Below are 13,892 nucleotides of genomic sequence, written 5' to 3'. Positions count from 1 at the left end.
AGGATTAGGGAACCGATTTGCTACTTTTCAAATGGTTGACTTGTGAAACAGTGCCATAAAATTCCCACGTTCCAAGGCAACCATCTCATCAAAGCATCTCAAGGACAAGAGAGTCATGATTTTCCACACCTTTAGCCTGCCAATAAATGGCTTGGTGAGAAGACACATAGATGTTATAGGCCTGATTGCTTTCACATACAAGAAGCCTATTTTATGCACTGGCAACAGGAACTTCCTATGTATCTGTGCTACTTTAAATTAAGAAGCAGAAGGCTGTTGTAAGGGCCTCAATCATCTATACGTTAAGAGAGATTTAGCAATTTTCTTTGCACTCTTCTTTCTTCACTGCCTTTGTGATACATCCCAGTTATCAGGTCTACAACCTTTTCTAATCCAACAAACATTTCCAAGCACAGAGAAGCTAGAAGTTCAGTTTTATTAAGTAATCTAATGGCATCCCTAATTCTAGCTTCTGATCCACCCTACTGAAAATATTTATTTAAATGCCACTTCCATAAAGAAAGCCAGATAAAAAAATATAAGTAGTGTGAAAAAACCTAATTGCAGGCAACAAAGTGTTATTGAAAAGCATTTTCATTCTCATTTCTTCCCCTTCCACAATATTGCTTCTAGAAGAGCAGCTAAAATGCCAAAAAGTGCCATTCTGATTCATGACCTCTCCAGGTACATCTGACATTTTAGTGCAGCTCAACCTCATCTGCCCCTTTGCCCGTCTGCCTCGCCAGCCACCCAAACACTTATTCTCCAGAGATCAGTACCGAATCAGACTTTATCTCAATTGCCATTTTCGTCTTCTTCCCTTCCACTAGAATGAACAAATCTCTTTTCCACCACTGCACAATGACCGAGCTTTCACTTTCCCACACTTCAAGGTAGGAAATGTATGCCTGACTTTTTGTAAAACCACAGCAGCATTTCACTGCACCTGTTTTTAAAACATTCTACCCAATAATCTTCCAAAAAGAAACAACTTATTAAATACCAAATTTGTCTTCTGGATAAAGAACTGTAAACTGATAATGTAAGCACATTACCTCTGAAGTAATAATCACAATCTGAAAATTATTGGAAAACTGAAACAAGTCTGAACTGAATGCATGAGCACACACTTGCACTCCCCAGCTTGCAGTGACTACATATTTATTTCTTCCATAACTATGGGCAAAACTGATTGGAAAAAAATATAAGAACTATTTTTTAGTTGTCCAGAACCTGTGGCTTGGCCAAGCAAGATAACATAGGCTAACAGCCTTTTGTGGTTTGGTGGTTAAATAAAAGCAGTTTAAGGTATCTTATCAAATCACACAAATGGAAAAGAGAGGAATAAATAGTAGCACGGTAAAAGCTAGAAAACCAGTAAGGCAATAACACAATGGAAAATTCTCACCTCCAAGGACTCAGGATGCTGAAAATGATCAAGCAAATTAAGAACAAAAACAGCAGTACAGGTTCTGTATGGATCAGGGTGGCAAAGTTGTTAATAAAGATGCAGAAAAGGTTTGTCTATTCTGCATTTGGGAAGTGGCAGAAAAGTTACTGCATCAAGTCATGACAGTGTGTTCCAGTCCCTTGATAACTGAAGAGAGTATCAGAAAGTATCTACTACAAAAACAAACCTTTTAAAATCAGAAGAGCTGCATAAGTATCATTCAAAAGTCTAGAAGAGATTAGCTGAAAAATAGTCTATCTTGTTGATATATAAATCTTTAGCTGCTACAGAATCTTTTAAAGACTGTAAGTGTACCAATAACAAAAGGTCATTTCAGATAACATTGGCAGATACGCTCTAGTTAGCCTGACACCAGTCTTGATAAACGTAATATGTTTGAGAAATAAAGAATTAGAAGATAAGAATATAATTGGTATTGGTCAATGCAATTCTGTGGAAAATCTATCTTGTCAAATAAAGCTGGTTTTATTCTTCGATGAAATAACAATTTGGCTGATAAAGGTACATAGATGCAATAGACAAACTTAGCTGAGACATCTGAGTTGTTACTGCATGACATTCTGATTCAAAAATTAGCACTATTCAGTATCAGTAAAGCACATAGTAACTGGATTAAGGTGGCTGAATAACAGTTCTCAAACAGTAGCTGCAACTGGGAAATACCTTGAAAAGGCAGCATTTCCAGCAGGGATCCACAGGGACTGGCACTGGGTTTGATGATGTTTAACAGCATTTTTTTTTCAGTCAGGGACCCCAAAATATATATAATAAAGTTACTGTTGATGAGATTTGTGAGCAACAAGGATAGACATGATATGCAAGAAGTGCCTTGCAAATCATGTTTTATAGATTTCTAATCATTCTGCAGTGCTACTCTGGACCCTCAGGTGACATCTATACAAGTAAATTGAACATTTCCCTAATGAGGGAGTGTGCTAGTTAGCTCAGACCAAAAAGCATTCCATAGAATCACAGAATCATAGAATCATTAAGGTTGGAAAAGACCTCTAAGATCATCGAGTCCAACCGTCAACCCAACACCACCATGCCCACTACACCATGTCCCTGAGCGCCTCATCTACATGTCTTTTAAATACCTCCAGGGATGGTGACTCCACCACTTCCCTGGGCAGCCTGTTCCAAGGCCTGACCACTCTTTCAGTAAAGAAATTTCTCCTAATGTCCAGCCTAAACCTCCCTTGCTGCAACTTGAGGCCACTTCCTCTCGTCCTATCGCTAGTTACTTGGGAGAAGAGACCAACACCCACCTCGCTACAACCTCCTTTCAGGTAGCCGTAGAGCGCAATGAGGTCTCCCCTCAGCCTCCTCTTCCCCAGACTGAACAACCCCAGTTCCCTCAGCCGCTCCTCATAAGACTTGTGCTCCAGGCCCTTCACCAGCTTCGTTGTCCTTCTCTGGACACGCTCCAGCATCTCAATGTCCTTCTTGTAGTGAAGGGCCCAAAACTGAACACAGTATTCCAGGTGCGGCCTCACCAGTGCCGAGTACAGGGGCATGATCACCTCCCTGCTCCTGCTGGCCACACTATTTCTGATACAGGCCAGGATGCCGTTGGCCTTCTGGGCCACCTGGGCACACTGCCGGCTCATGTTCAGCCGGCTGTCAACCAGCACCCCCAGGTCCTTTTCCTCTGGGCAGCTTTCCAGCCACTGTTCCCCAAGCCTGTAGCCGTTGCATGGGGTTGTTGTGGCCGAAGTGCAGGACCCGGCTCTTGGCCTTGTTGAACCTCATACAGTTGGCCTCAGCCCATCGATCCAGCCTGTCCAGGTCCCTCTGCAGAGCCTTCCTACCCTCAAGCAGATCAACACTCCCACCCAACTTGGTGTCGTCTGCAAACTTACTGAGGGAGCACTCGATCCCCTCATCCAGATCATTGATAAAGATATTGAACAAGACCGGCCCCAGTACTGAGCCCTGGGGAACACCGCTCGTGACCGGCCGCCAACTGGATTTAACCCCATTCACCACAACTCTCTGGGCCCGGCCGTCCAGCCAGTTTTTTACCCAGCGAAGAGTGCACCTGTCTGGGCCGTGAGCTGCCAGCTTCTCTAGGAGAATGCTGTGGGAGACAGTGTCAAAGGCCTTACTGAAGTCCAAGTAGACCACATCCACTGCCTTTCCCTCATCCACGAGGCGGGTCACCTGCTCATAGAAGGAGATCAGGTTGGTCAAGCAGGACCTGCCTTCCATGAACCCGTGCTGGCTGGGCCTGATCCCCTGGTTGTCCCGGACATGGCTCATGAGCACCCTCAAGACAAACCGCACCATAATCTTCCCCGGCACCGAGGTCAGGCTGACCAGCCTGTAGTTCCCCGGATCTTCCTTCTGGCCCTTCTTGTAGATGGGCGTCACATTGGCGAGCCTCCAGTCGTCTGGGACCTCCCCTGTTAACCAGGACTGCTGGTAAATGATGGAGAGTGGCTTGGCAAGCTCCTCCGCCAGCTCCCTCAGTACCCTTGGGTGGATCCCATCTGGCCCCATAGACTTGTGAGCGTCCAGGTGGCGTAGCAGGTCGTTAACTGCTTCCTCTTGGATTATGAGGGGTTTATCCTGCTCGCCGTCCCTGCCTTCCAGCTCAGGGGGCTGAGCAGCCTGAGGATAACTGCTCTGACTATTAAAGACTGAGGCAAAGAAGGTGTTAAGTACCTCAGCCTTATCGTCGTCCTATTATTCCAGGGAGCCTTCAAATAATTTAATGTTATGGACAACAGAGTTCCAGTGACAGGAGATGCCGTAGAGTCCAAGAAAGACAAAGAGCAAAGAAAAACATATAAAACATGACATATGAAAAAAAATTCAGCAAACTAGAGTTGTTTAGTCTGGAGGAAAAAAATGACTTGGTCATAAGCATTTGTATACAGAAAGAACTACTGCATGGGAAAAGGATATGTTGCTAGGACTGGAAGAAATTTAATTATAAGCAAGGAAGATTTAGGTTAATCTTTAGGAAAAACTTTTTGACAGCAAGAACTGCAAAATACTGGAAAAGATTCCATGCAGAAGTTGCAGAATCTCTTGGCAGTTGAAGTTTTAGACAAACATATGGCAAGAGTTGGTCCTGCTTTGGAAAAGGGAGGGTGATTCAACAGGCCACTGACCCCTTTGGAGTCCTTTCAAATATTTTTCTCCCACAATACTATAGCATGCACACAAAAAATGAATACAATTCCCCACTTCAGAGAGAAGAATATCCTTCTCCCTCTTATGCTGCCAAAATCTAATGTATTTACGACATATCTTTTAACCAGCACAGATAAGGATGTTTGCAAAGTCACAGAAACCCAAAGCCTAGGTAGAAACTTGTGAGTTCTGCTCAAGCATCTTCTTGTATTGATGAAAATAATTTAAAGAGTTAGGCACTTTTCTGAGTCATTAGATAAGATCTCTAGATACTCCCAGTTTTGTTGTGCAGAGAAAAGTCCACCTCCAAATCACTCTATTGTGGGTTTTCTGATCACCTCATCTGTAAAAATGATATTATCTGTAACAAAGACAATCTTCGTGTTTGCTGATCTTCAGCTTCCATGTGAAGAGCAGACACGAGGTGTCAAAAACAAATTGGTGATACATTCTTATTCTTCTTGACAATACAAACTTTGCGGACATAAATAGGAGGGGATGCAGCAAGTTCCTCCTTTTGTAAAACATAGATTTAGAAAAAGAAGTTTTAGAAAATATTTATTACATCTCTCAAGAGAACTATTATAAACACGATACATCTGGCATAGTTCATAAAGCAAGAATGAATCTGTTTCTACATTTGGACTCTCTTCCCTGGATATGTCAAATACCCCTGCATGTTCCCCTTCTACAACTCCTCTTTAAAATAACAGGAAAGAATAGAGCCAAGGGCTTTGAACTGTTCTGTGCCACACGGAGTACGTAAATGACAGCAGCATCCCCTAAGCCAGCACATCTGCAACAACATAAGAAGAGCAGGAATTGTTCTTTTTCCCTCAGAATACCCAATTCCAATTAAGAAAAAAAGTGTGAAGCTAATGCCATGTGAAGCTAATCTGACTGAAGAGTCAGTCTAAACCTATTTGATTATGCTAACTCTTTGAAAATGATAACACTAGGGCAAGAGTCCAACCTCTGAGAGAAAGTAGCTTTACATTCAAACAAAATTTCTGGCCTTATCTGTAAATAGAAAATGGACTTTCAACACAAACACACACATACTTGCTTATACATACGACTGTAATTTTCAGGACTTTTCAAGTATGTCTTCAGCTTAAATAGCAGGCATCACATAAGACCTGTATATTACGGTCATAAGCATCTTAATTTAAAGTTAAGATGGAAACTAAGAAGGAACTGAAAACCATGATCAATTGTGCTAGCTCAGAAAGTTATCGGCCCACTTGTTAGTTTAACCCACTGCATTGACTGTAGGCAGAGTTTAGAATCAAGTGACATTTTTAATGGTTTGCATTTTTCTATGAGAAATTAAATTAGACTTCTGAATTAAATTTAAAAACTGCTTCCTGTTTCTATTTGAGATCTATCACCTATTGCTCATGCAATGAGAAACAGCAAACAGTAATTCCCTATTTAACTTTCCCACATTATTCATGATTGTTCGAACCTCAACTCCATTTCCCTTTTGTTGTTGTTCCTCTCCATGCTAAAAAGTTTTAGTCTTGGAAAAGTTTCATGTCCTCTACCCTTCTCTGTACATCATCTAATTTTTATCTATCCTTCTTAAAACAGGGTTGGGCAGGACTGCATGCACAACTTGAGAAGTGGGCATGCCACTGCGGTGCTGTGTGAATCAGCAGCATCTGCTGTTTTGCCTCCAAACCACTTTGAAAACCCCATTTGCGTCCTTGACCACTGCCGAATATTGAAGCTGAGGCTTTCAAAATATGATCTACTTCAACATCAAGATGTTTTTCCTTAACAGAAACAGCCAATTTAGAAATGATTTAATGCCTAGTTAGGTGCATCACTTTTCATCTGCTGACAAGAAGTTACATTTGTGCTTTCTTTCTGGCCAGTTGTTTAATATCATGAAATACCTGTATGAGTGTTTGCCACCAGCTTTAGCTGATAGGAAACACTTTTTCAACCCAACACTGATCTCTCTTCCCAGATATTTATGAGCATGATGAACAGGACAAGTCTTAGCACGGAACCTTCTGGGACTTCATTACGAATCTGATCTTACTCCCACCATCTGTTTCTCAGCTTTTCATTCGTTACAGGCTAAGCAGACCTTTTGTTTCCATGATGCTCCCTTACTTATCCAACTATTACTCCAACTATCTGAACATAACTCAGATCATCATTTCTTGGCTGACGTAAAGAGCTCCAAAAAAATGAACCTTGAAAAGAAATCTGAGCTTGGAGGAGGTAAGAAAACTTATGGTCAATTCATTTTGGATATTTCATGTACAAGAAATGGCACAGTCACAACCGAGATAAAATAACCTGAGCCTGCTTAGTTATGAGCTATAATTTTCAAATAACTTAAGATTTTTGAAATGTTGGATATGGAGCCAAGCAGAGTTGTTGTGTGGTTTTGTTTTTTTTTAATTTGTGCTTACCTCTATTTTTAGACCAATGACATTTTATTTACTTGTACTAACAGTGGGCTTCTGCCAGGAATAAAAGTGGTGTTTTATTGCATTCAAGTCTACTCTTTGCCTGCTAAAATTCAACATGTTTTTATTCTCCAGACTTACCTGTAAGACCTCTCGGTCATCTTCTCACACATTAGATCTCATGCCTGTGATGAAGGTTGAGTCAAGGGAAAGCAAAAGGGTCAAAGAAAAGCCACAACACAGTGCAGAGGATTGCAGGGAAGTGTGAGATAGGAGTCAGTTGTGCAAGTCTTACTTGTACAGTAGAAGACTTGACAGCTCTGTTTATACTCCACTTCTTTATCTCATCAGTCTGCATTCCAGTTTAGTCTATAAATGCTTTGGGAAAAGATTATACTGTGTATTGTCCAAAACCTAGCACAATAAAGTAAATATTGCTTGACCCACATGCAACACAGTTCAGCTGAAAACTCTTTATAATCAGACCATTCCTCAGAAACTCCTTTGTGCTCTCTGCTTCCTCTTCACTTTTGCAGGAGTTAGATCCATGTACCCAAACATCCACCCACGTTTGCCCACAGAAAGGGGGCAATTGATCCATATGCTATTACCAACTGTCTAGGTAACAGGTACCACAACTTAAAACCCCTCAGCCTAAGTTGTTCTGTGTTCAGCAATTAGAGGTTGGCTTCCAAAATTTATTTTCAACTTTTCTTTAAATAGCATAAATCACAATGCTACAGTTGCATATCTGGACAACAACAAGAAACACACACACCTTTCCAAAGCCATTTGCTTGAATTTCCGTGTTGTTACTACCACCAAAGTATTCTGACAGCTCCATGAATTTCTCCATGGGGTTAAAGGATTTGGGTTGAGTGGGAAGAGGATTTCAAATCTTTCCTCCCAGAAGGAGAACCCTTAGGAACTTCCTTAAAGAATGGATACTAAAAGGCTACTGTGACCTCGCTTCATATGAAACCCAGACAGGATTCTGACTTAAGCAGGAGGTTAATGAGTTGAACAGTCTGACATGTTCATTTGATAGGCAGTGATGAAAGCCCAGCTGTCAGATTTAATTTGTTTGAAGATAAGCTGATTTATTGCTACAAGTAATATGGCTGGCACAGGGGATGTGTCTGAGTAATGGTGTATTTCAAACACTATCACAGAAGCAGTCAATTCTGGTAGAGTACATTCACTGTTCAGAAAAATAAATACAATTTTTGAAATGCTGTTTCAAGCTATCATTTTTCTATATCTTCCCATGTGAAAAAAAAAAAGAAAACAAAAACGTTTTTCCCCAATGGAAAAAAAAAAAATTCCATATCTAGCTGGTACACCACAACTTCCTGCTACCACTATCTATCTATACACAGCCACTTAAATCGTACTCATCTTTAAGTTTTAAAAACTGAATTGCAGTCTATTTGTAAAGAGATTTGGGAAAGCTTTTTTGTTGCTGCTGTAGCAATCAATGCTTTCAACTCTGCATATTCTCTCACTTTCCACTTGTATCAGTATCTCCTGATAATCTTATGCTTTACTACCATTTTGGATTAAAAAGAAAGCTCAGACCTACTAAATAACAAAGATCCAGAGAAATTAATTTAAAAGCCAAAAGCAGGCCTGCCACATGACTCTTAGTGTTACATTACTTTTTAATGAATACTGAACAAAGAGTTTTAAACAGGAAAAAGATTAATTACATTGCCCTTACAGGATAACCAATGGAAGGCCAGTGGTAGGAGAGTTAAAAGCAGCAGCAGAGTCAACAGCACTGAAGGACTACAAGGTACAGAGAAGCTGAGTGATAGACTAAGAGGCAAAAGATTGTAGGGGATGCCAAGGTGAATCAGGACAATCAGAAAGGATGGATATACTTACAGAGAAATTGGACAATGTACAAAAGTCAAATGAATTGCCCTTTTGCTGAGGGAAAAAATTAACCAAGGTAGAGGTTAAAAAGAGAAGGTTCTCAAGCTGTGTAATAGAAAAGAAAGAGTGAGGAGGCTGAGGGGGGGCTACTGGAGAAGGCAGGAACAGGGAAATGGAGGTGACCAGCTACCACTGCCTGCCTGGTCCAAGGCCAGGTGGTTCTGAGATGGAGAAGCCTCCATAAGGAGCACTGTCAAGGCAGGAATTTAGACAGAAAGCAACACAAAGACCAACCTCATATGAGCAGAAGATTTTGGTTTTAAGATCTGAAGTGGGCATTCCAGAAAGAGCAAAAGAAGAGAAGGAAGGTAAAATCAGGTTCCCTGGTTTCTCTTGCCTCTGCAAATACTGCTCTGTTTTCTGCCCTTCTCAAAGTTCACTGTCAGGAAGCATTTGCTCACTCTGTTCAGTCTTGGAATTCCCATCCCCACCTCCATGCCTACTCCACTTTCGGTTTTGCCTCTTGATGTCCACTGAAATTACTCTTGCCAAACTCCCGAAGGATCTCTTTCTCGTCCCCACCCATCCTCTACACATCACTGTATCCTCTTAACAATTTGTTGCATCAAGGAGCAGTAGTGCAATGTTTGTAAACACCAGTTAAAAGTGTTTGTAAAATGGGCTGTAGAAGAGATAAAAATGGATTGGTATTTCATCTACTTTTTTTTTTTTTAAACCCAACGGAAAAGCTTAAAAGTACTTCAGTGGTTCATTAAAAAGAGGATTCGCCGTGGTAGTATTTATTTTAGAAGGGTTATTTAAATAATACCAGGTACACAGATTTGGTATCGGGAAACAACGGAATGGCATTTTATCTTAGTGAAGGGTATATACACTAGAGAAAATGAAGGCTGTAAGTCTTCTTGCGAGGCAAGGCTGGAAACAAACTGTTAGAGCCCCAGCAAGTAACAAAGCATCTGCAGCCAACAGGAAGCTCGTATTTCACATTTATGTAGAGTTTTGTAGACATGATTTCTCAGGGAACAGGGTTTGAATCGTTCTCATTTTGCTTAGAAAGAAAGGGCTACAGGCCTCATATGAAGAGGAAGCTCATGAGCCACTCACAATAGTAGCAGCATGAAAGAAACATTTATTGTTTTTGAAACAGGAAAAGAGGAAAAGGGTATTAAGTGTCCTAGGCATCACCATCAGAACAACAAGGAAGCTTCCCACCAGTCTTCACCACAGCCACCACTTCCAAGTCTTAATGCCAACTTATGCCACGCCTGTCCCTTTAGTACGCAATTACCTCCACAGTTTGAAGTACTTGAGAGCTTCTCTCCCTGGTAACTGGCTGCCCTACCAAGAAAGGCTTTAGATACTTGATGACCTTAATATGTATTTCTTACAGCACAGGGCTTCAAAGTCATTTTTGTATTTCAGTCTTGAGGCAGGGTAATGTAGTGCCATCTGACCTCACTACAGCAATGTCCTCTGTTGGCTACCCCTTGCTGAAAAAGCTGCCCGGCACATGCACCTTTGCCTCTCAGGATGAACTGTGTCTCTATGGAAAACCACCAACCTCACTACACAGTCCCTTTCCAGAGATGCTTGGGTCAGTTCTGTGATGAACTTTACAACAGCTACAATTTTGAAAGCTGCAGGCTGCATAAAGAAATAGAGGTTTATCAACTCGTATTGCTCTCATTACCAGAGCTGATGCAAAAGTGGGAAAGAAATGAAAAGTCAGTACTGATTCTGAAGTTCTGCCAAGTGTATTCTGAAGTATATTAATTGTCTCTGTGACAGAAATTGCACATCCAGGAGGACCATTCCTTACTATCTGAAATAACAACTACCTTCTGAAAAGTCTTCATTCAGCTGTAAAATCTAACATGAAAATCTTGTGGGAAAAAACCTGCTGAAGGGCAGTCCTTTAATGCAGGCAAATCTTCCTTCTGTATCTACTAAAACTCGTTGTTTTTCCTTACACAGTAGCATCAAATGACTACATTTTCCCACCACTGCTCACAGAGGGGAAACACTCCGAGAATATAAACTCACTGGTACGGCAGTATGTTTTTCCTGCTTTAAGCAATGGTATTGTTCCTGCGTCCTATACTGGGACTCCTATGTTGACCAAGTAAAATTCCATACGATACTGCTGGTTTTGTCTCTATTTGTTCGCAATTTCTGTCTCCCTTGTTTATGATGCATATCCTCTTTGCCATACCCCCAATTATCTCATTAAATGTCTCAATCCTTAGGAACACTTGACATCCCAAAGCCAAAACAAAAGTAGATATGTGCTTTCAGAAATGCAGGCATTCCTAAAGAGAGAGAGAGGATCGACATTCTCCTGTTTTTTTTACTCCTATGGCAATTTTAAGTGTCTCAAATATATAATTCCTTCTGTTTGTAAAACAGACTATGACATTTTGTAAGCTGTTACTTTTTGTGTATGTGAGCAACGCAGCTTTGCCTCCTGAATCTTGTCAGTGGGAAATTTTTTTCTACATTCTTTTACTACAGTCCTAATTCTAGTTGAAACTGCTGCCATTATCTGGATTAATCCAATGGAGTAACAGGTCTTCTTTTTTCTTTTAACTTTTAAATTACTATTTAGTATTTTGTTGTTTATCATTCTTTTAACTTGCCAGTTTATTCCAATTATGATTTTCAAAATGTAGCACATTACCAATTAAAAAAAAATAATAGCACATTACTTGTATTTATCTTCAAATTTATAAAGTTCTGTAATTATGAATGAAATTCAAATGGAGTCAGTAAGAACAATTTTTTAAAAAACTGAAAATTAAGACCATTCTACTGCTAGTGAGATCAGTCTTTGAGTCACTACAAGCAATGCGACATCCTGCAAGATGCCACAGTGTACATGGTATGCCAAATTCAGACCGACCCTTCTGAAGCGCACAGATGGAGTAAGTAGCCACCACACTTCGCACAGCCAACATACAGTGTAATATCTCTTTGCTTCTTGGAATGTAGATTACTCTTTCCTAAATACATGATATATTTGACACCTGCATCCCAGCTAACAGTGCTGGTATGCAATGGTATATTTATGAGTAGGGGGGTGGTCCACACACATTTTGTACCCCATGAGAACTTAGAGAAGAACAGTAGCAACACTGAACCCTGATCCTAAATTTCTGGATGGTTACCGAAGTCCCTCTGAGGAAATGCACTGTATGATCTTAAGGGAATTTACATGAAAAGTAGATTTAATTTGTTTTAAAAAAATTCTGAAATTAAATGTACATCTCTCGCTGTTGACATCTAAAAATTACTAAAATCTTTGTGCTAGAATTGCACAGAAAAATCTTTTGCATTAGAGCATCGTCCTTGTATTTCAAAAGCATTCAGCTGCCTTGGAATGCAAGACAATTGCATATCAGCATGATCCAGGGTAATAACGCACTAGTTGAAATTAAGCCAAGCTCCAACACCGTATCACTAAGCTGCTGCTGTATGCCAAGTAATTGTGTATCTGCAACATCGCACACAGAACCTATTTGCAAAGCATTTAAATTAGGTTGGCACACATTTCAAGACCTTTCCACAATAATGCAGATGAGCAATTATTCTAGTTGCATTCCTGCTTCTTAGATGTTAGGCCATAATTAACTACCTTTCGGATAAAAAGTGGAGGTACAAATACTTCTACCTGGAGACAGAAACTGGTGAAGAAATCAGTAGAAAGTTGGGAAGGGAAGTAAAATTAACCAGATGACGAACAGTGCTTATGTAACTGAGACACATTATAATGCAGCATTTATTTTAGTTCCAGGGGAAGGAAAGATATAGGAAGCAGAAATGACATTTTGTTTGGATCTTCTTCATTGAGCAGAACAAGGCAGGGTAGACAGACCCAGTAACATCAGAAGAAGAACATGGCAGTCAAAAGATGGGCTCACAAAATTTCTGAACACTTCCATTGACATTCAGATTTATATACTCCACGTATTTGAGCACGACAGCTGAGCTCATCAGAGCTTCAGGCAAGAGAAAAGCCTATAAACACAGGCATTGATGGCAGCACTAGTGACCTGAGTGAAGAGACTGACCTGAGACTATGATACGTGTCAGCTGTCACGGTGACATCCCAGTGCCTGTTTTACTCTGGATTTTTACATACAAGGAAAAGTTAAGAGAGAATGTTTTAACTCCAGAGATTATGACATTCAACAGCAGCTATCAGCTAACTGCTTTTAATTGTGATTTGATTTGGTTTCAGAAAGAACAAAGATAAAAAATTTCCAAAGTTTAGGTTTGTAGACCTTATTAGGATGATGGGAAAAAGCAGCTTTAACAGCCAGCCTTAAAAAAATCCTGTAAAACTGATACTTTGAACACTGACCACAACGTTTGCACAACCTTAGATATAAGTTGCAGATACCATATTTTAGCAGAAATGGTGCAATCAACTCTCTACAACTCAAACTATGAGGAAAGTCCTTATGATACCCAACACATTTCAAAGCCACATGCCAGAACAGAATCTATTTAACTAACCAAAGAAAAGCAGGGATTTAGTCAGGAATTACGCTTCACAATAGGTTATTTTCTTATAACTTCAGTTTTAGCCCACAACTCTGGTTACAGAAGATTTCCATGGGCAACACTGCAGCCCCTGACCCAGCCTGAGAGGAGCACAGTGACGGAGATCCCTCCTGTGCTAAACAAAGGGCCAGGTTTGCTCCACAGAAGGTTCCACAGGGGAAAAGGTAGCTGGTGGGCAGAAGTCCTGGTATGTTCTGTCCCCCTCTGGACAGCCCTGAAAAAAGCATTCAGAGTTGTACACTTCAGTAAAGAGCTAAGCTGAGCACTGTAAAAAGTAATCCTAAATAATCTACCTCCATTATGCTTTGTAAAAATGGAATCTGGTCAGAGAACAACATTCCTAAATATTACTTGAGAACAATTTACATCCATTTCACATGTCAGTTCAGGGC

The 13,892-nt window shown here is 40.5% G+C and overlaps 1 protein-coding gene across 3 annotated transcripts in view; it reads right to left on the bottom strand.

Annotated features, from left to right (window-relative positions):
* Window positions 1-13,892, bottom strand: part of DCLK1 (doublecortin like kinase 1) — a 253,346-nt gene that overhangs the window by 154,639 nt on the left and 84,815 nt on the right. The gene's annotated exons all lie outside the window — the stretch shown is intronic.

The sequence above is a fragment of the Calonectris borealis genome, chromosome 1, assembly GCF_964195595.1.
Source record: "Calonectris borealis chromosome 1, bCalBor7.hap1.2, whole genome shotgun sequence".
NCBI classification, from domain to species: domain Eukaryota; kingdom Metazoa; phylum Chordata; class Aves; order Procellariiformes; family Procellariidae; genus Calonectris; species Calonectris borealis.
The sequence above is the reverse complement of the archived record's forward strand: the minus strand, read 5'-3'. Positions and strand labels throughout refer to the sequence as shown.